Consider the following 22,060-nt stretch of genomic DNA (forward strand, 5'->3'; position numbering starts at 1 on the left):
ACAGAAAACTTCAGCACTGCCAAGATTCATCCTGTTGTTCTAAACACTTGATTAGTTACTTATTCAAAGTAAATTTATTATCAAAGTACATTCATTCTGAGATTGATTTTCTTGTGGGTAAATGCAATAAATCCAATAACCGTAGCAGAATCAATGAAAGACTGCACCCGGCAGGGCGGTCAAACAGTGTACAAAGGACAACAAACTGTGCAGATACAAAAAGAAAGAAAAAAAAAGTAATAAAAAAAATAAATAAGGATCAATAAATATTGAGAACATGAGATGACGAGTCCTTGAAAGTGAGTCCTTAGGTGCTGGGAGCATTTCAATGATGGGGCAAATGAAGTTATCCCCTCTGGTTCAAGAGCCTGATGGTTGAGGGGTAATTACCGTTCCTGGACCCCTCTGCCATCCGATTCTGAAATGGACATTGAACCTGTGAATACTATCTCACTTTTTAATATATATTATTTCTGTTTTTGCATGATTTTTAACCTATTCAACATACATATACAGCTATTTATTTATTTACTTATTAATTTCCCTGTTTTATATTATGTATTGCATTGAATTGCTGCTGCTAACTTAACAAATTTCACGACATATGCTGGTGATAATGAACCTGATTCTGAACCTGGTGGCACGAGTTCTGAGGCTCCTGTACCTCCTTCCTGATGGCAACAGCGAGCAGAGAGCATGGCTTGGGAGGTGAGGGTCCCTGATGATGGATGCCTCTTTCCTGCCACAACGCTCCGTGGAGATGTGCTCAATGGTAGGGAGAGTTGGACCTGTGATGGACTGGGCCATATCCACAACTTTTTGTAGGATTTTCCCTTCCAGGGTATTGGTGTTTCCAAACCAGACTGTGATGAGGCTAGACAATACTAATCTATAGAACTTCGTCGAAGTTTTAGATGTCCTGCCGAAACTTCGCAAACTCCTAAGGAAGTAGAGGCACTGCCATGCTTTCTTCGTAATTTCCAAGATGTAGACAAATTTCAAGGTGTATAATTAATATGCTTTAAATCCTAAACTTTAATTGCACTTGTATGCTGAGCCCAGGACAGATCCTCTGAGATGAAAACACCGAGGAATTTAAAGTTGCCGACCTTCTCCACCTCTGATTCCCCGATGAGGACTGGCTCATGGACTTCCAGTTTCTTCCTCCTGAAGTCAGTAATCAGCTCCTTGGTTTTGCTGACACTGAGTGAGGGACTGTTGCTTTGGCACCACTCAGCCAGATTTTCAATCTCCGTCTTGTTGTTAGCAAACTTAAATATGGCTTTGGAGCTGTGGTTAGCCTCACAGTCGTAAGTATAAAGTGAGTAGAACAGGGGGGTAAACACACAGCCATGTGGTGCACATGCGCGGATGGAGATTGTGGGGGGAGATGTTGTTACCAATCCCAACTGACTGGGGTCTGCAAGTAAGAAAATCGAGTATCGAATTGCACAAGGAGGAACTGAGGCCAAGGTCTTAAAGCTTATTGATTAGTTTTCACAGAACCCTGCCACAGCGGAGGAGATTATCCGCTTACGCTGCCAGCCCTGGCTCCATGATCCAAAGACCCGCTCTCCTGATCCTTCTTCTTTCATCGAATCCTTTTTGGAAGTTGTTCCTGAATCTGGTTCCACCAACCTTTCAGGCAGCACACGTCAGAAAGTAGCAACTTGCGAATAAAATCAAATTCTATTATCACATGTTTTGCATTTTCTGTTGATTCACATAGGACACACCGCTGAGGGAAGCTGCCTTTCCCCTTCTGCCCTTTCAAACCCTTTAATGATTTTCACACCTCAGTTACATTTCCCAGACTGTGCTCAGTGTGCTGATGACCATAAAACATAGGAGCAGAATCAGGCCATTTGGCCCATTGAGTCTGCTCTGCCATTCGATCATGGCTGATTTATTATCCCTCTCAACCCCATCCTCCTGCCTTCTCTTCATAACTTTGATGCCCTGACTGATCCAGAGCTTATCAACCACCATTTTAAATATACCACATGACTTGGCCTCCACAGCCGTCTGGGGCATTGAATTCCACAGATAGCTTAAGAAATTCTTCCTTATCTCTGTTCTAAAGGGACATCCTTGTATTCTGAAGCTGTGCCCTCTGGTCCCAGACTCTCCCGTTTTAGGAAACATTCTCTCCATATCCACTCTATCTAGACCTTTCAAAATTTTATAGGTTTCAATGAGATCCTCCCACATTCTTTTAAACTCCTGTGAGCACAGGCCCAGTCCCATCAAACGCTCCTCAAATGTTAACCTTTTCATTTATGGGATCATTCTCGTGAACCTCCTCTGGACCTTCTCCAATGCCAGCACATCCTTTGTTGGATAAAGCTCCCAAAACTGCTCACAATACTCCAAGTGCACTCTGGATTAATGCCTTATAAAGCCTCAGCATATTTAACAGGCAGAGTTTTTGAGATACAGTGAGTACTGGGATGTGGAACCATTTCTTCACTCAGATGGGGTGAGCTTTAATTACCAACCTGTCTCTCCCACAGAGGGTGGCGGAAGTCAGGACACTAAACTTTCGGGGGGGGGGAGGGAGTCAGGTTTCTAAACACAGAAGGCACCAAAGGGTGCGTGCAGGGAGTGAGAATGTGGTATTAAGATGGAAGATCTGACATGGATATACTGAATGATAAGAGGAGGCTAGAAAGGTCTGCTCCTCACAGTTACCACCAAAGTGGAATCCGTGGGTCTGACTGAGTGGCACAAATTGGTGGGGCACAGTAGTGTAGCAGGTAGCACAATGCTTTACAGTACAAGTGACCCAAGTTCAATTCCCGCCACTGCCTATAAGGAATTTGTACATACTCCCCCTGACCTTGTGGGTTTCCTCCAGGAGCTTTGACTCCCTCCCACAAGTCCAATGATGTACAAGATGGTAGGTTAATGCCCTGACTGATCCAGAGCTTATCAACCACCACATGACTTGGCCTCCACAGCTGTCTGTGGCATTGAATTCCACAGTTACACCATCCTCTAGCTAAATTGTCCTGTGATTAAATCAGGAGACTGCTGGGTAGCATGACTCAAAGGGCCAGAAGGGCCTGTTCCACACTGTATCTCAATAAATAAACAAACTTGAATATAGGCCCTTCAGCCCATCTAACCCCTGAAATCACACTGACGTTTTTGCTCATCTACACAATCCCACTTGTCCACTTTAGGACCGTATCTTTCAAGCCTTGCCTACTCAAGTATCTTTTCAATTCCTCTTAAGTATACTGATTGTATCTGACTCCACCACTTCCTCTGGCAGAATGTTCTAGATATCAACCACTCTCTGTGTAAAAGCCTTACTCTTCCAATACTTTCAAGTTCCTTCCTCTCAGTTTAAACTGCACCTTCTTGTTTCTGTCACCCCCTGCCACGGAACAAGATGTTAACTAACTACCCGATCTAAGTCTTTCACAGTGTTACACTTCTATCAGGTTCCCATTCAACCTCCTTCAGCTGAGGAGGCCCAGCCTGCCTGATCTCCCCTCAGAGCTGGAGGTCTCCAGCCCAGGAAACATCCTGACAGGGTAATGGGTGGCCAGGCTCCAACCTGCCACTGGGAAGCCTGTTCTGGTCTAGGCCATGCCTCCAATTAACTCCCCTTGCTTGAGAAGGAGAAGGTTATCTCCTGAGCAGAGAGGGTCTGATCTCAATAACCTCACATAATGTTGCCAGCTACTTGCTGCTGCCGGTTCCAATGAAGCCACCTTGAACCTGCCAGTTCTGAGCTAGGTGACCACCGAAACTCAGAATGGATGACCTTCAGGCTCTGGGAGATTGGGCGACATGGTAGTGTAGTGGTTAGCACAACATCTTACAGTACCAGCGACCGGGGTTCAATTCCCGCCTCTACCCTGAAGGATTTTTTACGTTCTTCTCGTGGCCGCGTGACTTTCCTCTGGGTGCTCCCGTTAACCGGTCATTGTAAATTGTCTCGGGATTAAACTGGGGGACGGTTGGGCACAGCAGCTTGAAGGACCAGGAGGATCTTTCTACACAGTATCTCAATAGAATAAAATTTTAAAAAATCCGTCTTCCTCTGCTCTTTTACCCATGGGAATTCTGGACTCTTATCCAACTTCTTAGACAACATGCTCGGACAACCTTCTCGTTACTCCCAGAATACTTAGATGCACTTGGGTTGGTGATGAGTCAGGAATAGCATTGCAGAAGTTAGCAGAATGTTCCCCAAGTGTTACCTCTTAATTCCTAGAAAGTGTTACGCTGACGTACAAAAATAACCACAAACCACGCACTGCAGGTGATTTTCTCAGTGAAGCTGAACTCGAATGTGAAATCTCCACCCCAGCATAAACCTTTTCACCTTAGTAAGCGAAACATTGTCCTCACAATTCCTTGCAGGTGCGTTCTCGGAGAGTTTCTATTGACTGTGGATATATTCCCACATAATGGGTGTGGTACGTAATCACAGTACAACTGAGATCTCCTTTAAACTGCATGGAACACCCAACAAATCAAATGAAAAATAAAGTCTGGGCGTACTAGTTTGCTGCCATTCCTATGGTGCAGATTGTTAGCGATGGTGGGACTAACGCACGATTGTCAACTATAAAGACAACGTGTCGTTAAAGGGCTTTTCTCAAACATGTTTATCAGTTGTCCCACGGATACTGTTTCCTTTCCTTTATCTGTCGCCCGCACAAGGACATGACTCTGGACATCCCAACACCAGTGTAGCCCAAAGGTCAATCAGAAGTCCTGAGCAAAGCACAAAGCTTGATCGGAACTGAAGTCGCAGTGGCTGGAACCTCGAGAAGCCTCTGACAACCAAGTCCAGCTCCTGGCCTTCACATGTGGCTTAGCTACTAAGCCAGGTGGAACCGTTTCTACTGACAGGAGAAGGGGCAATGGTGGGTTACTGGCACCTTAAAACCAGTCGCTTTGGGCAAACAGGGCTCGTTAGCCGTGGGTGGCAGCTCAGCTAGGAGAAGGAAAACTCTGATCTCAAACCTCCGCTGCCTTGCAACTATACCCACTCACGGGGAAGGCTTTGGGAGTAAACCTCAAGGGAAAAATCCGGAGCTGGAGTCGCTAAAGCAGTCTTACATTGAGTTCAATGCTGATTAGCAACTCCTGCGACGCCAGTGGTGCCAAACTGTATTGGTCTCTGCCGTTCCTTTGGGTTCATCAGTTGTGTGGAGGGGGGGGAGCTTGCTACGTTTGTACACGGGCAACAGCTTGCTCTCTGTACTGTACTGCCCAGGCTTGGGTATCAATGCCACTAGGACGCAATATCCATGGTCAACTCTGACCGACGGAGGCTCTCACCTCACCTGCCTGGCCTGCTGAGTTCCTCCAGCATTTTGCGTGCATTCCCTCTGGAGGTTGCAAGCTTAAGACCACTCTGTCGACAAGACAACTCTCAGGAGCTGGGTAAAGGGTCCCACACGTAGAGGAGCAGCCAACTCTCAGCTGCTTTAAGGGATAATCAGGTCATTAAAACACGACTCCCAGAAATTATCCTCCAGCACTGATTGTCAGTGCATTCGCGACTGGGCAAATTCCAGTGGAATCTGCATAAAGACGGCTGCGGCTCGAACCAGGCAGCACAAAGCAGCTGACAGAGTTGCTGGTCAGACGGAATACACACTTCCAACACCTTGCTGTCCACTGATCCGAGAAGGATCTTGGCTCTTAAAGGCACACTCCCCTCAGCAGGCACTCACCCACAACACACAGCTTGGCTGCACTGGAGTCAGGGGCTGTGGGAGGAGCAGAACATGGGGTCCATGGATTTAGTGACTCATTAATGTCCCAATGGGTCAGGCACTGAGTGGCCCAGGGGAACCATCCCTCCTATAACAGGAAGACCCTGGCTGAATGTGGCCACAGATATGACCCCTGGCTGAGTCACTTATTCAGACATTAACCTCACACCCTCGCAACATCAGCTGGGGTGAGGCGTCTCAGTAAGGGGACCGGAGATTCAGTCACATGCTACAATCAGTGCAGGAGCTCTTATATTGGAAGGTAGGCTGGGGAGGGGATTACTGGTCATCGGGACCCCCTTGGCAGGTCCCTTGTGAGCTATGGTGATGTGAAGGGTTGTGGGGAGACAGTCACTTTTGCCCACACTGGGGACCCCTGCAAGATCTTTGCAAACAGTGTCTGTGAGGAGCTCCTCATTGCCTGTGTATTTAACAGCTTGCTTCCCCAATCAACTAGCAGACGGGGATGTTGTACCTGTCACTGTGAGTTACAGGCTGATGGGGATGTTGTACCTGTCACTGTCAGACATGAACAGATAGAGATGTTGTACCTGTTACTGTGAAACACAGGAAGATGGGGGTGTTATACCTATCACTGTCAGTCACAGGCAGACAGGGATGTTGTACCTGTCACTGTCAGTCACAGAAAGATGGGGGTGTTGTACCTGTCACTGAGAGACACAAGCAGACAGGGATGTTGTACCTGTCACTGTGGGTCACAGGCAGATCTGATCACTTGGCTGTCCTTCTCCTACCCACATACAGGCAGAGGCTAATGAGGTCGCTTCAGAGGAAAGTAAAACAGAGAATTTGTCACGTGAGGGCTGTGGAGCAGCTACAGGATTGCTTTGAATCGGTGGACTGGGCCGTGTTAAAGGATTCATCAGAGGATCTGAATGAAGACATCACAGTTATCATGGACTTTATTAAAACAGTTGCAGATGAATGTGTCCCCACAAAATCATTCAGACATGTCCTCAACAACAAGCCCAAGATGAACCAGGAGATGCAGAATCTGCTGAGGGTCTGATCAGTGGCATTTAGGTCTGGCGATCAAGCAAACAACACGAAGAAGGGGCAATTCAGCACCAAACTTGAATCACTGAAGGATGCTTGACAACTGTGCCAGGGATTGAATGCTATTACCTTTTACAAAGTGAAACTAAACACCATCAGTGATGACAAGGCTTCGCTCCCTCTTCAGCTCAACGTCTTCTGTGCTCACGCTGACCATTAACATTTGGCGGAACCTTCACGAATCTCCACGGCCTCCCATCACCCTGTGATTTCAGTCTCTGTGGCCGACGTGAAAACATCCTTCAGGAGGGTGAATCCATGGAAAGCATCCAGCCCAGACTGCGTACCCGGCCAAGTACTAAAGACCTGTGCCAATCAAATGGCTGGGGTTCACTGTGATCTTTAATATGTCGCAAGATGCATACATTAGGATTCTATTTATCAATTACAGCTCAGCATTCAATACTACCATCCCCTTAAAACTAATCAATAAACTTCAAGATCCTGGCCTCAATACCTCCTTGTGCAATTGCATCCTTGATTTCCTCACTTGCAGACCCCAGTCAGTTCAGATTGGCAAGAACATCTCCACAATCTCCGTCAGCACAGGTGCACCACAAGGCTGTGTGCTTAGCCCCCTGCCCTATTCACGTTACAGTTATGACTGCGAGGCTAAGCACAGCTCCACTGCCATACTCGAGGTTGCTGACAGTACCACTGTCCTAAGCCGAATCAAAGGTGGTGACGAATCCGCGTAAGGAGGGAAACTGAAAATCTGGCTGAGTGCTGCCACAACGACAACCTCTCACTCGATGTCCGCGAGACCAAGGAGCTGATTACTGATTTCAGGAGGAGGGAACTGGAAGTCCGTGAGACAGTCTTCATTCGGGGGATCAGAGGTGGAGAGGGTCAGCATTTTTAAATTCTTCAGTGGTGTCACTTCAGAGAATCTGTCCAGCATGTGAGTGCAATTATGAAGAAAGCACGGCAGCCCCTCTACTTCCATGGAATTTTGCAAAAATTGGCATGACGTCTGAAACTGTGACAAACTCTATAGATGTGTGGTGGAGAGTATATTGACTGGCTGTATCACAGCCTGGTATGGAGACATCAATTCCCTTCAGTGGAAAATCCTACAAAAAATAGTCAATACAACCCAGTCCATCAAACCTTTCCCACCACTGAGCACATCTACATGGAGCACTGACGCAAGAAAGCAAGGACCTCCACCATCCAGGCCATGCTTTTTTCTCTCTGCTGCCATCAGGAAGGAGGTACAGGAGCCTCAAGAACCTACCACCAGGTCCAGGAAAGGTTATTACCAGAGGGGATAACTTCATTCACCCCATCAATGAAATCCAAGGACTCTTCATCTCATGTTCTCAATAATAAATAAATAAGCAATAAATATCATTATTATTTTTCTACTTTGTCTTTTGCACGTGGGTTGCTTCTCTGTCCTGTTGGGTGCAGTCTTTCATTGCTTCTATTGTGTTTCTTGGACTTACTGAGTACGTCTGCAAGAAAATAAATCTTGGGGTTGGATATGGTGACATAGATAGCTCTGTGCAAAAGTCTTTGGCATCCTAGATTTTTTCTATAAATTTTGTTTTAGATGGTTGTTTTTTTCATGTCTTCTGCATTACTGTGTCAGTAGAAAAGAGCAAACTTTAGATTTTCAAAGATCCGTTTTCCAAAAAGTTAAATGTTAGAGAAATTTTTGTATTTCATTAAAGAAAGTACAGTCGGCCCTCCTTATCCATGGATGCTCAAGTCCCTTACTTAACCTGTCTCAGTGAGGTGGTCTTTAGGATCCAGCGGAACCCCGGACCTTATTTAACCTGTATCAGCATGGTGGACTTTAGGACCTGGCACAGCTCTGAATCCACAGTGTTTCTGTTCATGAAAATAATCACGATTGAAAATAAAGTGGAAGTAATAAAGTGATCAGAAAGTGGTGAAATGCCATTGGTCAATGGAAAAGCATTTGACTGCAGTCAGTCAATGATCAGAACAATTTTAATGCAGCATTTAAAAGGCCCTGCCCCGATGAAAGCTACAATTATTACTAAGCAACGCAGTGGTTTAATTATTGAAATACATATGTTTCTTAAGTGTTTTATATGCATAGAAAGGGAAAATATATACTATATACTAAGACAAACATTTTACTAACTGAGGCTACGTAATACCGGATGTACCTGATCCGACTTCAAATCTGACTTAAAGACGGACTCAGGAACGGAACTTGTTCATGACTCGGGGACTTTATGTACTTTTAAATCATCTCTAGATTACTTATAATACCTAATACAACGTAAATGCTATGTAAATAGTTGTTATACTGTATTGTTTAGGGAAAAATGACAAGAAAAAATAGTCTGTACGTGCTCAAACAACGAGTGCTAGAGAGAGAACTTCTGGGTTTTCCTGATCCGCGGTTGGTTGGATCCGTGCATGCAGAACCCGCGGATAAGAAGGGCCGACTGTAACATATTAAGTAATAGACCACTTTTCAAATAAAAACTTGATTACTTTGTAGGTGTTTGAACAAAGATAGCAAATGGGTGCTAATGATCAAAGACATGATGAGTTGTGCAATATCATCAGGGAGGCGCCTGACCAGTCCCAACTTAATTCTCCATCAGGACAATGACCCCAAACACGGCCAAAGTCATAAAGAACTATCCTCAGGAAAAAGGAGTTCTGCAACAGATGGTTTGGCCTCCACAAAGCCCTGATCTCAACATCATCGAGGCTGTCTGGGATTTCCTGGAGAGACAAAGCAAATGAGAAAGCCAAAGTCTGCAGACAAACTGTGGCAAGTTCTCCAAGATGCTAGGAACAACAACCAGCTGATTTTCTTATAAAACTGCACGACAGTGTACCTCAGAGAATTGATGCAGTTTTAAAGGCCACACCAAATATTGATTTGATTTTTTTTTACTGTTTACTGCTGTTTCTGGTAATTTTTCTGATATTCAGAAACCTTCTGTTATTTTTGAAACTATCTTTGCTTTACAGAATCTTTTACTACATGTACCTAAGACTTTTGCATGGTACTGTAGGTTCAAATGTACTTTGAACTTTGGTTAGACAGCACCGCAACACAGCTGTTTAGTAGTGTGCCCAGCAAGCCTCCCCGGACTGAAGCAAACACTGGAATCGCCTCTTCCTGAGCTGAGAAAAACACAATGCCTTCTATGCTCGCTTTGACCACCATAATAAGGAGAGAACATCACGCACTCCATGTCTCCCAATGATCCTTTGGTCTCAGTATCTGAAGAAGACGTGCAGGCTGCCTTCAACAATCCTAGGAAAGCACCAGGTCTAGACAGAGTACCTGACTAAGTACTAAAGACATGTGCTGATCAGCTGGCTGGTGTGTTCACAAATATCTTCAATCTTTCACTCCGGCAGTGTGCAGTACCATCTGCTTCAAGTAGGCTTCAATCGTACCGGTGCCCAAGCCGAGTGTGGTAACCTGTCTAAACGACTATCACCCAGTGGCACTTACATCCACAGTGATGAAGTGTTTTGAGAGGCTGGTGTTGAAGCACATCAGCTCCTGTCTGAGTGGCGACTTGGATCTGCTCCAAATTGCCTACTGAAGGAACAGGTCTACAGCAGATGCCATCTCATTGGCTCTTCACACAGCCCCGAAACATCTGGATAACAAAGATGCATACATCAGGATGCTCTTTATTGATTATAGCTCAGCATTTAACACTATCATTCCTTCAAAACTAATCAGTAAACTCCAAGACCTGGGCCTCAATATGCCCTTGTGCAATTAGATCCTGGATTTCCTCACTTGTAGACCCAGTCAGTTCAGATGGGCAAAAACACCTCCTCCACGATCTCCATCAGCACAGGGGCTCCACAGACCTGTATGCTTAGCAAGACCAAGGACCTGATTGTAGACTCCAGGAGAGGCAAACCAGAGGTCTATGAGCCAGTACTCATTGGAGGATCAGAGGTGGAGAGGGTCAGTAACTTTAAATTCCTGGGAGTCACTATCTCAGAGGACCTGTTCTCGACCCATCATATAAATAAAACTGCGAAGAAAGCATGACAGCGCCTCTACTTCTTCAGGAGTCTGTGGAGGTTTGGAATGTGTGGTGGAAAGTGTGCTGACTAGTTGCATTAATGCCTGATACAGGAACATCAGTGCCTTTGAGCTGAAAAATCTTACAAAAGGTAGTGGACTTGGCCCAGTACATCATAGGCAAAGGCCTCCCAACTACTGAGCACATCTACATGAAATGTTGCCGTAGAAAAGTAGCATCCATCATCAAAAATCCTCACCACCCAGGTCAGGCTCTCTTCTCACTGCTGCCATCAGATAGAAGGTACAGGTGCCTCATGACTCACACCAACAGGTTCAAGAACACGTACTACCCCTCACCCATCAGGATCCTGAACAAAAGGGGTTAACTACACTCATTCTATTTCTGGTGTTCCCACAACTGATGGCCTCACTCTCAGGACTCTTTATCTTGTTATTTATTACTATTTATTTATATTTGCATTTGCAGAGCTTGTTGTTCATTGATCCTGTTGATGGTTACTGTTCTATAGATTTGCTAAGACTGCCCGCTGAAAAAGAATCCCAGGGTTGAATGTGGTGACATGTACGCACTCTGTTGTAAGCTTTACTTTGAAATCTAAACTTTCCAAAGATCCACACTGCTACGCATGGCCAGCCTGCCACTGTGATGCTCTTAGGTCAGTGGACAGATGCTGTGGTTGGACACACAGGGATGTAGAGGGCGGCTCTCATCCCACCACCCCACCCACCCCTCTGCCGCCCTCCACAATGAGGCAGCTCCTGAAAACATCCAATGGTGTTCTCCCCTGAGGCTGAAACTATCACATATGTCTCCTGGAAGCACTGTCCCAACAACCTGACGGACAATCACCTGAACATGGAGGTGGTGAGGAGCCTTCCTGTTGAGGGGAATTTCTGGTTGATTGGAGGGAATCCTTGTGGGCAAGAGGGCAGTCAGAGGCGAGGCAGCAAATCCCAATACCCAAAGATGTCGTCTGTTCCTCACTGGAACTAAGGTATCATAACACTTTGATAATCCAACACCACCTGGAGTTTGGTAATCTGGACTGGTAGGTTTACTGAACTATTGACACAATTCCTAATAATATCCCACTACATTCATTTAATGTTTTTTTTAAATCACAATATATAGTAAGTTACATTATAATGAATAGGGGTGTGTGAAATGGGGTCTTGGTGAATTGACAGAGCAGGAGACTGGACCTTGGTGTGTCTAAAGAGTGTGTAGGAAATGATGAGCCAGATGTCCCAACAACGAGACAGCAGCTTACAAAGTTTTACTGTCATTGAAACCATTCCTTCACCTGGGCAACCTGCCTGAAGTGGTGGTGGGCAATGGATCAGGAGGCATTATGGAGACCTGCTGACCCTGGGGAAGGGAGCTGGGATTTGAGATGACCTTGACCTCCAAGGATGCCTGCAGAGCAGGCAACACAGCTGAAGAGTGATACACGTCACTCTGCGGAGTCTACATGTCGTCCCTGTACTTGCAAGGGTCTCCTCTGGTTGCTTCCTATATCCCAGTCATATGGGTCAGTAAGTTAATTGCCTATGGTAAACTGCCCCGACAGCAGGGTTACATGGGGTGGGAGGGGGTGTTGGGGATGTTGATGGGAATACCAGAAGAATAGATTAATAGGAAAATTAATTCTAAATGGGTACAGAATCCATAAACAAGTCTTTTTTTCCCTCACAATACACCCTCAACTTCTCCTCTCAACCACCTGCACCCTATCCTCCATCAACTCTTCAGTGTGTTTTTTCTGTGATCTTCACACTCCACAATGGCAGCAACTTCTCCTACAAAGACCATAGTGCAATTGTCCCATCACTAAGGTTATCCTACCGTGTACAATGCCTGCTCCAGATGATCACAACCCAGGCCCCTGAACAACACCAAGACCTGTCTCCTTTAACATGTCTCTGGTGCTTTACTTCAAGCCACACACAATCACGATCATGATTAATTCCCTGAAATTCACCAGGAGCCGGGGAGTACTGAGTCCGTGGCAAGAGACCAGCCACACCTGCTGTATTTATAGTTCACCTAAACTTAGAAGATGGACATCCTGTTGCATTTCCTTTATCAGTACTGGGTTACAGTTTCTGCACTTCCTTTCTAACAGCCTTGAGTCTGCACAGGCTGCAACCCAACAACACTTTCCACAGAACACTGACTCCAATACATTAACAACAACATTTAATATATCACAATTCCTTCCATCTTGAACCCACCACCTAAGGGAAATAAAAAATAAACTTTTCAGACAACTGAATCCCTTCTTGATGAAGGGTCTCGGCCCAAAACATTATCTGTTTGTTTCCCTTCTGACTTGACCCAGTACCTCTAGCGATTTTTATTTATTTATAGGGTCTCTTAAGAGACTCTTAGAGAGATGCATGGAGTTTAGAAAAAAAACAGAGGGATATGCAGTAGGGAAATTCTAGGCAGCTTCTAGAATAGGTCACATGGTCAGCACAACACTGCGGGCCGAAGGGCCTGTAATGTGCTGTAGCTTTCTATGTTCTATTTTTTTTTAATTTAGTGAAACAGCTTGGAGAAGACCCTTCGAGCCATACCATGCAAGCACCAACAAGTCTGATCACAGGACAATTTACAATGACCTACTGGCCTACCCAGTACATCTTTGGACAGTGGGAGGAAACTGAAGCACATGGGGAAAGGCCACGTGGCCACGGGGAGAACGTACAAAATCCTTACAGACGGTGCTGGAATTGAACTCCGAACTCTGGAATGCCCCAAACTGACTGCTACACTACCGTGTGTGTTGCTGAATCCCTTCTTTATTTTGAATAAATCATTTGACAATTTCTTAACCTCATGGTCTCAAAGGTGTAGAAACCATAAACCATAAATATGGCCGACGCCATATTTGCTGCACTCCCCACGTTTGATTTTGTAGACTGGCTGTGAAGCGGCAGGAACAACTCTCATTCGTCTCTCCCCATGAAGATCGAGAGGAGCACAAATTCGATAGTGCAAGCAAACACGGGCCATACAAGAGAATTCCTAGAAACATGGTTTTCTGCAAACAATTCTGGAAGTAGACGTGTAGACCTCGCTCCTGTTTATTAGACTACGCGGGCAAAACTCCAGGCCACAACGTGCAGAGGTCACCACGCAACCAATTGACAATGAGACCCCTCCCTAAGTCACAACTGAATTTCTGTAATGATGACCAGTCAACTGATTGGTAAGTATATAAAAGCCAAGCAGTCAGAGGACACACCACAAATGAACAGCGCACTGATGAAGTCTCCTCGTATGGTGACAAAATGTTTGCAATGGATTGCTAAGATTGGAGAACAAGTGAACTAGCCATCAACTACCCGAGCTACACATTCTCGGAGTTATTTCCATGCTGAAACAGCCTGTCTTTGCAATGTAATATTTTATCGTTTTAAGCCCCGGGTTTGTTTTGCAAGGCTTTGGACAAGTATAATGTAACTTTCTCTCCTTTCCATTCTAGCCCCCTTGAGATCAAAACCAGCATTCTTTTAGCCTGTTTTGATTGCTGTTTTGTTTTCGCTGATGAATGCACAAACCTTTGTCCTTCCTCTGTTCTTAATCTAGTTCCAAAATATTCCAATGTGTTGTTCTCGGATGCCAAGCTGATGACCTCATAATTCCACAGACTGTACACTATCTGCCAGCTTCTGACTCATTCCCTCTTTGTCTCTTGGTGACTTCCATCTCCATCTAGATAACTCACTGCCTCTCCTTCCCCAATGTCCAGACACACAGCTCTCCTCGTCCACAGATCTACTGGCACACCGGGAGACGTGTTTAAAAAGGATCCTTGTGTGATGGGCCCTTCTTTAGATTGTGGTTCAATCTGCTGCCTTTGGGATCACTTACCAGCATCTGCCCCGTCGGTAGGTGTAAATGATCCACTGCCACTAAGTATAGCAGGGGAATTCTCTTGGACCAACATTATCCATTAACTAACACCATGTAAAAACAGATGGCCATGACTAACACAGAACACAGTAACAATTCAATGTCTTTGAAACTATCCCCCTTTTGTTTCGTGATCTTGTTACTGGAGATCCAGTGTCACTCGACCCTGCCACTTTGACCTGGCCCACACCTTCATTAACCTGGTCCAACCCTTGCCTTTATTGAGAACTTCCTCCCCCATACATCCATCTTAGGGTGAAGAGTTATGAATATGCAAAGGTGGTGGGGTTATTACTTGTGGTTGGTGTTGGGGGAGGGAGGCTTGGGCTCAGATTTGGGGGATGTGGGCCAGGGTTTTGAGGGAAGTGGAGGTAAGGGTTAGGGTTGCGGGATGGAGGAGAGAGGCCAGAGGACACAGGGGTTGGATGTTGGGGTTAGGAGTTATAGGCATCCATTAGTCTCGTGAGACCATGGATTTGCACCTTGGAAGGTTTCCAGGGTGTGGGCCTGGGCAGGGTTGTATGGGAGACCGGTAGTTGCCTAAGCTGTAAGCCTTCCCGTCTCCACACCACCGATGTTGTCCAAGGGAAGGGCACTAGGACCCAAGCAGCTTGGCACCGGTGTCATTGCACAGCAATGTGTTGTTAAGTGCCTTGCTCAAGGACACAACGCATTGCCTCTGCTGAGGCTCGAACCAGTGACCTTCAGATCACTAGACCATGCGCCAACACTGGGCTAGGAGTAGGCTTGAGAGATGGAGGAAAGAGGCTGGAGTACAGAGAGGTGTGGATGTTAGGTTTAGGGGTAGGTTTGGGAGATGGAAGCGGGAGTGGGACCTGCCAAGGTCAAACAAAAGGGCCATCAGAAGCTAAGTGTGGCTTGCACAAATGACCTGGATTTTCCTTCTCGTGTGAGGGGCTATAACACAAAATCAAAACAGAAAATGCTCAGGAAAACTCAGCAAGCGAGGGCCGCACAAGTGGGGCAAGAAGCATTTAGTGTTTCTGGTCCTTCATCAGGACTGAGAAAGAGAGAACAGACACGACAGCTCTCGCTAGCAGAAAATGGTAGGGAAAGGGGAATATCTCTGATAGGGTGAGACCAATTGTGTGGCAATTAAGGACACATCAAGCACTGTTGTTTGAGTGATAGCTTGCTCATTGTAAACCCATGGGATATACCCAACAGACCAGACCTTAGAAGGAAAATACAAAAGAAGTGAGTTTGAATGATCATGAAAGAAATGGCCACAGAAAGAGTGAGTTGTGTAAACTTGGAGGGGTAGACATGCTGCGATGTGTCCGATCAGAAGATGAGGTGATGAGGTGTCGCTCTTAATGCTTGTTGAAACAGTGCAAGAGATCACAGACATTGAGGTCAGAGTGGGGGAGGGAGAGGAAGGTCAAGGTCGTTCCCTCAGACTGACTGCAGTTGTCTGGCAAAGTGATCACTCCATCAGCATCTGATAAAGTGGTCACTGAACCTCAGTGCATGAAGGAGCCTAGTTATTGTGCGGAGGTGCCCACCAACCCCTCCCCCACCCCGGCATTCCACGGACAAATGACCACAGCTTCCAAGAATTCCATCTGTGCGTCCGCAGCCAGCTGTGGGCACTCACACAGAAGAAGGCTTTCATAAGCTGGTGCGGCTGCCTCGGCCTTACTTAAAGGAGCCCGCCCACGGCCACAGTGCCTGGCTGCGGGATCACCTGCCAGGCAGGGCAGGGTCGCCTTTAAGAAGCAATGGAGATGCCCATGGAATGGCTGTGAAGAAAACTGATGTCATGCAGATGGCATGGTTTGGCTTGCACCGAACTTGCTGAAATTTAAACGCCTGGTGTTTATACACTTCTGCGAGTTCAATGGATAAAGCAATATCCCTGAAGTTCAAAGATTTGGTACCTGGCTTACACATGTTCTCCTTCCTCAGCACCAATTGCTTTATCCACAATCAAGGCCTATACCACACCCAGTGTTCCCTTCTCCAGACCCACTGGCGTTTGACCAGCACCCAAACCCTCCGTCCACGTGAATCAACACATCACAGATTTTTGTTTTTATTGCATATCCCAACTTTTCTGGAAATGGGGTTTGTACATTTTATGTCAGAGAAACGTATACAATATACATCCTGAAAATCTTTTTCTTCGCGAGCATCCACGAAAACAGAGGCGTGCCCCAAAGAATGAATGACAGCTAAATGCTAGAACCCCAAAGTCCAACCCCCCAGCAGCAGCAAAGCAACAACCCCCCCCCACCACACCAGTGAAAAAGCATCGGCACCCTCCACCAAGCATACAGCAGAGCCTCAATAAAAGACACCGACTTGCAGAACCCCAAAGACTACTCGTTCACCTGGTAATTTGACATACCACAGGCTCTCTCTCTCCCTAATAAGGGAAAAAGAGATGTCCCCGATTCTTTAGTATTGGCTATTTTTTGACTCGGTCTGTAATTGGCTTTTATCAGAAGACTGCAGTTTACTGAGGTCAGACATTTCCTCGGCCTAATTTAAGACCCTTATCTCAAATGGAGTATCAGATTCAATGGTAGTGTATAGTTATGGATCATGACTGTCAGTCAACACTTCCAGGAACGGAGGGCCGAGTGAGGGGAGAAAACTGTGTCATCTTTTAGCAGTCTCTCTAACCCTTACTGCGGCTTGTTAAGCTGCAAATAAATTATTATTTCACTCTGTACTATCCTGTCACATGCTGTACAAATGACATCTCAATCTCCGAATGTTTCAAGTCTCTTACAGGGAGCACAGTTCCGGGAATGCTGATATTATCTTCAGGATAAAGTTGTTTTGGGAATACTGACTTGTTGGGGAAAACCAGAGGATTGCCGTTTTTATTTCATTCTTCTCAATTGGCTGAGCTAACGTGTTTCAACCTGAAATAGGCCTGCAGAATGGCCATTGGCAAATACATTTCAATAAACATAAATGGGTGGCAGAGCACAACTGGAGACAAAATGTTCCTTGGAATGAGTCTAAAAGGAGTTGGCGAAGGAAATGCAGCTAGAAATTACAATTATAGATTAATAGGAGAAGGGTTTGTTCCAGGGGATATGGAAAGTAGGAAAGGTATGTGAAGATCGCACGTGGGCGGCATGGTGGCGTAGCGGTTAGTGCAACACTTTACAGTGGTCAGCAATCACCGAGTGGTGTTCAATTTCCGCCTGCTTTACTGTAAGGAGTTTGTACGTTCTCCCTGTTTCCTCCCGCTTGCCTCATCGTATGGCCAGGGTTGGGGCGAGCGAGCTGTGGGCATGCTACGCTGGCACCATAAGCGCGGCCACACATGTGGGCTGCCCCCACCCCCCCCCGCACGATCCCCAGAGCGTGTTGGTCGCTGATGCGTATCAACACATTTCGATATACACTTGACAAATAAAGCCGATCTTTAGGATGGAGATCAGGGTGAAACCTATGCAGTAGTTCACAAACAGGAGAAAATCTGCAAATGCTGGAAATCCCAGCAACACAGACAAAATGCTGGAGGAACTCAGCAGCCCAGGCAGCATCTATGGGGAAAAAAAAGTGCAGCTGACATTTCTGGCCGAAACCCTTTGGCAGGACTGGAGAAAGATTTGGAAGGTGGGGAGAGGAGAGAGAGAAACGCCAGGCGATAGGCGAAACTTGGAGGGGGAGGTTATGAAGCAAAGTGCTAGGAGGTTGATTGGTGAAAGAGACTGAAGACCATGGAAGAAAGAAAAAAAGGGGGGGGGGGAAGCACCAGAGGGAGGCGATGGGCGGACAAGGAGATAACATGAGAGGGACGGGGGAGGGGAAATGGTGACGTGGGGGCATTACTGGAAGTTTGAGAAATTGATGTTCATGTCATCAGGTTGGAGGCTACCCAAACAGAATATAAGGTGTTATTCCTCCAACCTTAAGTGTGGCCCTATTCCGATAGTGGAGGAGGCCATTGATGGACATATTGGAATGGGAATGGGAAGTGGAATTTAAATGGATGTTTTCAGTACCAGTAGTCACCAACACACAGGAGTCACAGATACAAAAGGTACCAGCAAGATTCCCTGCACCCTCGAGTGGCTGCCACTTACCTCCTAAGTTATGCTACTTGAGGTTTCTGCAGTGTTAGACCTCAGCTACAACATTGTGATCTACAGCGTCTGCTGGGTGTCTCTCCTTTCACTGCCCCACACATCCGTCCACACTCACACACTGACCGTCACGCTCTCACACACAATGAAACACAACTCCTTTCCCACACCTTTTCATACACCGGTGCTCCCTTTCTCACACACTGACCTCTCTCTCAGACACATTCACACTCCCCCTCTCTCTAACACACACACACAAGCAGAGAGCATGAAACAAAGACAGAGATAGAAAGGCAGGCAGGAGGGGAAGAGAAGAGAGAGAGAGAGGAACACAAAAGACAGAGAGACAGAGTAACAGAGACAGAAAAAAGTCAGAGAGGGAGACTGAGACAGAAAGACAGACACAGAGACAGAGAGAGAAATAGAGAAAGAAAGAGAGAAGGGTTGGGACATGGGGAGAGAAAGAGGGAGACAGGCAGAGAGATGAAGAGAGAGAGAGAGAGCAGGAAAGAGGGAGATAGCAGGAGATAGAGAGAGAGAGAGAGAGAGAGAGAGAGAGAGAGGGGAGAACAGATAGACAAAGAGAGAGGGAGGGAGGGAAAGAGAGGAGTTTGACAGACGGAGGCAGAACAACAGAGACAGTGAGAGAGAAAGAGAAGGGATCAAGTGCACAGGCCCTGATCAAATGTCAGCAACAGGCAGATGGCAGGTGAAGCTCGGTCACAATGACCATCTGTGGAGATTCTGTGGTCAGCCTGCTGTGTCGGTGAGAGGCGGTTGATTGGATGGGAAGGCAGATCAGGTTGGGTGTTGGTGGCCAGGCCTGCCCTAGCTGAGGCAGCGAGGGAGTGAAACAGCCTACCTCCCTCGGCTGAGGCATCAGTGCCAAGTGCTGCTTCTCGCACTCAGAAAGGCTGCAGCTGGGTCCTAACGACTGTGGCTGGCAGATGCGAAGTGTTTGTACGCGTACTATGATGCAGTGCAACCTGTCTTCCCCTAAAACGTTTACCGACTTGTACAGCTACAGGATCTCCCAGCCTACAAACACTCGTCCTGTGTATGAATGTTTGGGATGAATTTACCAGCTACGATGGGACTGAGATACCCCCTGCGGGGCGGGAACTCGATTTCCCGCCATGTTTTGGACTTGCAAACTCTTGGGAGTCACAGGAAGAGGGAACACTGCCACAACCAGAGCAGAAAGCAAGTTGCTCCCTTCTGAACTCCAGTGGATACGAGCCTTCCCTCAGAAGGAGTGCAGCCATGGATTGAGAATAAGAGGTCAGTTAAAAACTTCTTCTCCCAGAGAGTTGTGGAGGTGTGGAATGCACTGCCTCGGAAGACGGTGGAGGCCAATTCTCTGGATGCTTTCAAGAAGGAGCTAGATAGATATCTGATGGATAGGGGACTCAAGGGATATGGGGACAAGGCAGGGACTGGGTATTGATAGTGAATGATCAGCCATGATCTCAGAATGGCGGTGCAGACTTGAGGGGCCGAATGGTCTACTTCTGCACTTATTGTCTATTGTCTATTGCCATTCCGGATCCTGGCCTTGTCTGAATGGCCTCCGATAACAGCTTTCTTTAAATGAAGACACCAATAGTATTCCCGGTGCTCCGGATGTGGTCTCACCAGAGCTCTATATAACCTCCCTACCCTTGTATTCAGTTCTGCAAGTTACCAGGGAGTGACATACTCACCCTATACAAGAAAGCCTAAATCACTCTGCATCTCATTGATCATTTAGAATGTAGAACACTACATCACATTACAGGCCCTTCAGCCCCCCCCCCCCATGTGCCAGCCTTTATGTATTTATGCTTTTAAATTTATAGTGCAAATCAGCAAGCTCCATCCCAATGAGCTGCACCACCCTGCAACCCCCCTCTTTCACACGAGCCCAAACGCAGGACAATTTCAGGCATCCCACCCTGCAAAAACTCATTTCAGGGAGGTAGTACCCCCATCAACCCCATATCCCCCACCCCTGATCGACCTCCAAGGGTGTATGTAATACTTTGTTTTGTGATTTTGTCTAATCTGTAAACCAAGCTGGGTATATGCAGAAAATGTGACATTAAAATATGTACTTATAGTATATTATATCATGGAATCTTTTTTTATTCTATTACAACTTTAAGCAAGTCTACAGGGAGTTTGGGCTCATCACGTAGGACATCAATAGAGTCGCTCCTCAGCAGCTAGCCAGCCAGTTTAAATAACATTGGCTATGCTAATGAGTGAATGACACCTGTTAAACTCACCTCAACATGTCTTTTACATTTTAACCCACCATGGGTGATAGAAAAGTCACTGTTGCAGCGAGCAACACTGTCGTAATTTTTGAGGTTGACTGTAAAGCCCGCCCACGGAGAAAACTGATAGGTCTACTTAGCATGAAGAGAGACCAATCAGGATGCTCCCTCTCGCTCTTCCTCTCCCTCTCAAAAAAATCGATTTCTGGGATATTGTATATAATTTGTGGGCGTCAGGGAGCCACTATCAATATGCGGGAGACTACTGGAACTTCCGGGAGAGGTGGGATGTCTGCAATTTATAATGACCAATTAATCTACTAGCTGGTACTGTTGGAGGAAACCAGAGCAAACCCATGCATTCATGGGGAGAATGTACGATCTTCTTACAGATGGAGCCGGATTTCAACTCCAAACTCTGGAACCCTAACCCCAAGCTGTAACCGGGCTACTGGACGGGTTTTGCTTGCCTCCACGCTGAACAGGCTCCGTGGCTATGGACTCACTTTTGGGGATTTTGCAGTTCAAGTTCCATGTGTTTTTGTTTACTTTTTTTTAAAACTACTTGCATGATTTGATCAAGGCATCAAGGCCGAGGGCAAAGGATGAACTACTGTTCGGCTCACAACTCCACAAGGCTTACTCACCAGCGTTGAACTGACTCTGGCTAGGCCTACAACCATCGATGCTCTGCCCAGTGTTGAACTGACTCTGTGGCTGAGGCCTACAACCATCGGCGCTCTGCTTGGCATTGAACTGACTGTGGATGAGGCCTACAACCATCGGCATTCTGCCCAGTGTTGAACTGACTCTGGCTGAGGCCTACAACCATTGGCGCTCTGCTCAGCGTTGAACTGACTCTGGCTGAGGCCTACAACCATTGGCGCTCTGCTCAGCGTTGAACTGACTCTGGCTGAGGCCTACAACCATCGGCGCTCTACTCAGTGTTGAAATGACTCAGTGGCTGAGGCCTACAA

The 22,060-nt window shown here is 46.4% G+C and overlaps 1 protein-coding gene across 2 annotated transcripts in view; it reads right to left on the minus strand.

Annotated features, from left to right (window-relative positions):
* LOC132383042 (TRIO and F-actin-binding protein-like) overlaps positions 1-22,060 on the minus strand; it is a 289,971-nt gene that overhangs the window by 63,658 nt on the left and 204,253 nt on the right. The window lies entirely within an intron of this gene.

The sequence above is a fragment of the Hypanus sabinus genome, chromosome 29 (genome assembly GCF_030144855.1).
Source record: "Hypanus sabinus isolate sHypSab1 chromosome 29, sHypSab1.hap1, whole genome shotgun sequence".
Classification (NCBI taxonomy): domain Eukaryota; kingdom Metazoa; phylum Chordata; class Chondrichthyes; order Myliobatiformes; family Dasyatidae; genus Hypanus; species Hypanus sabinus.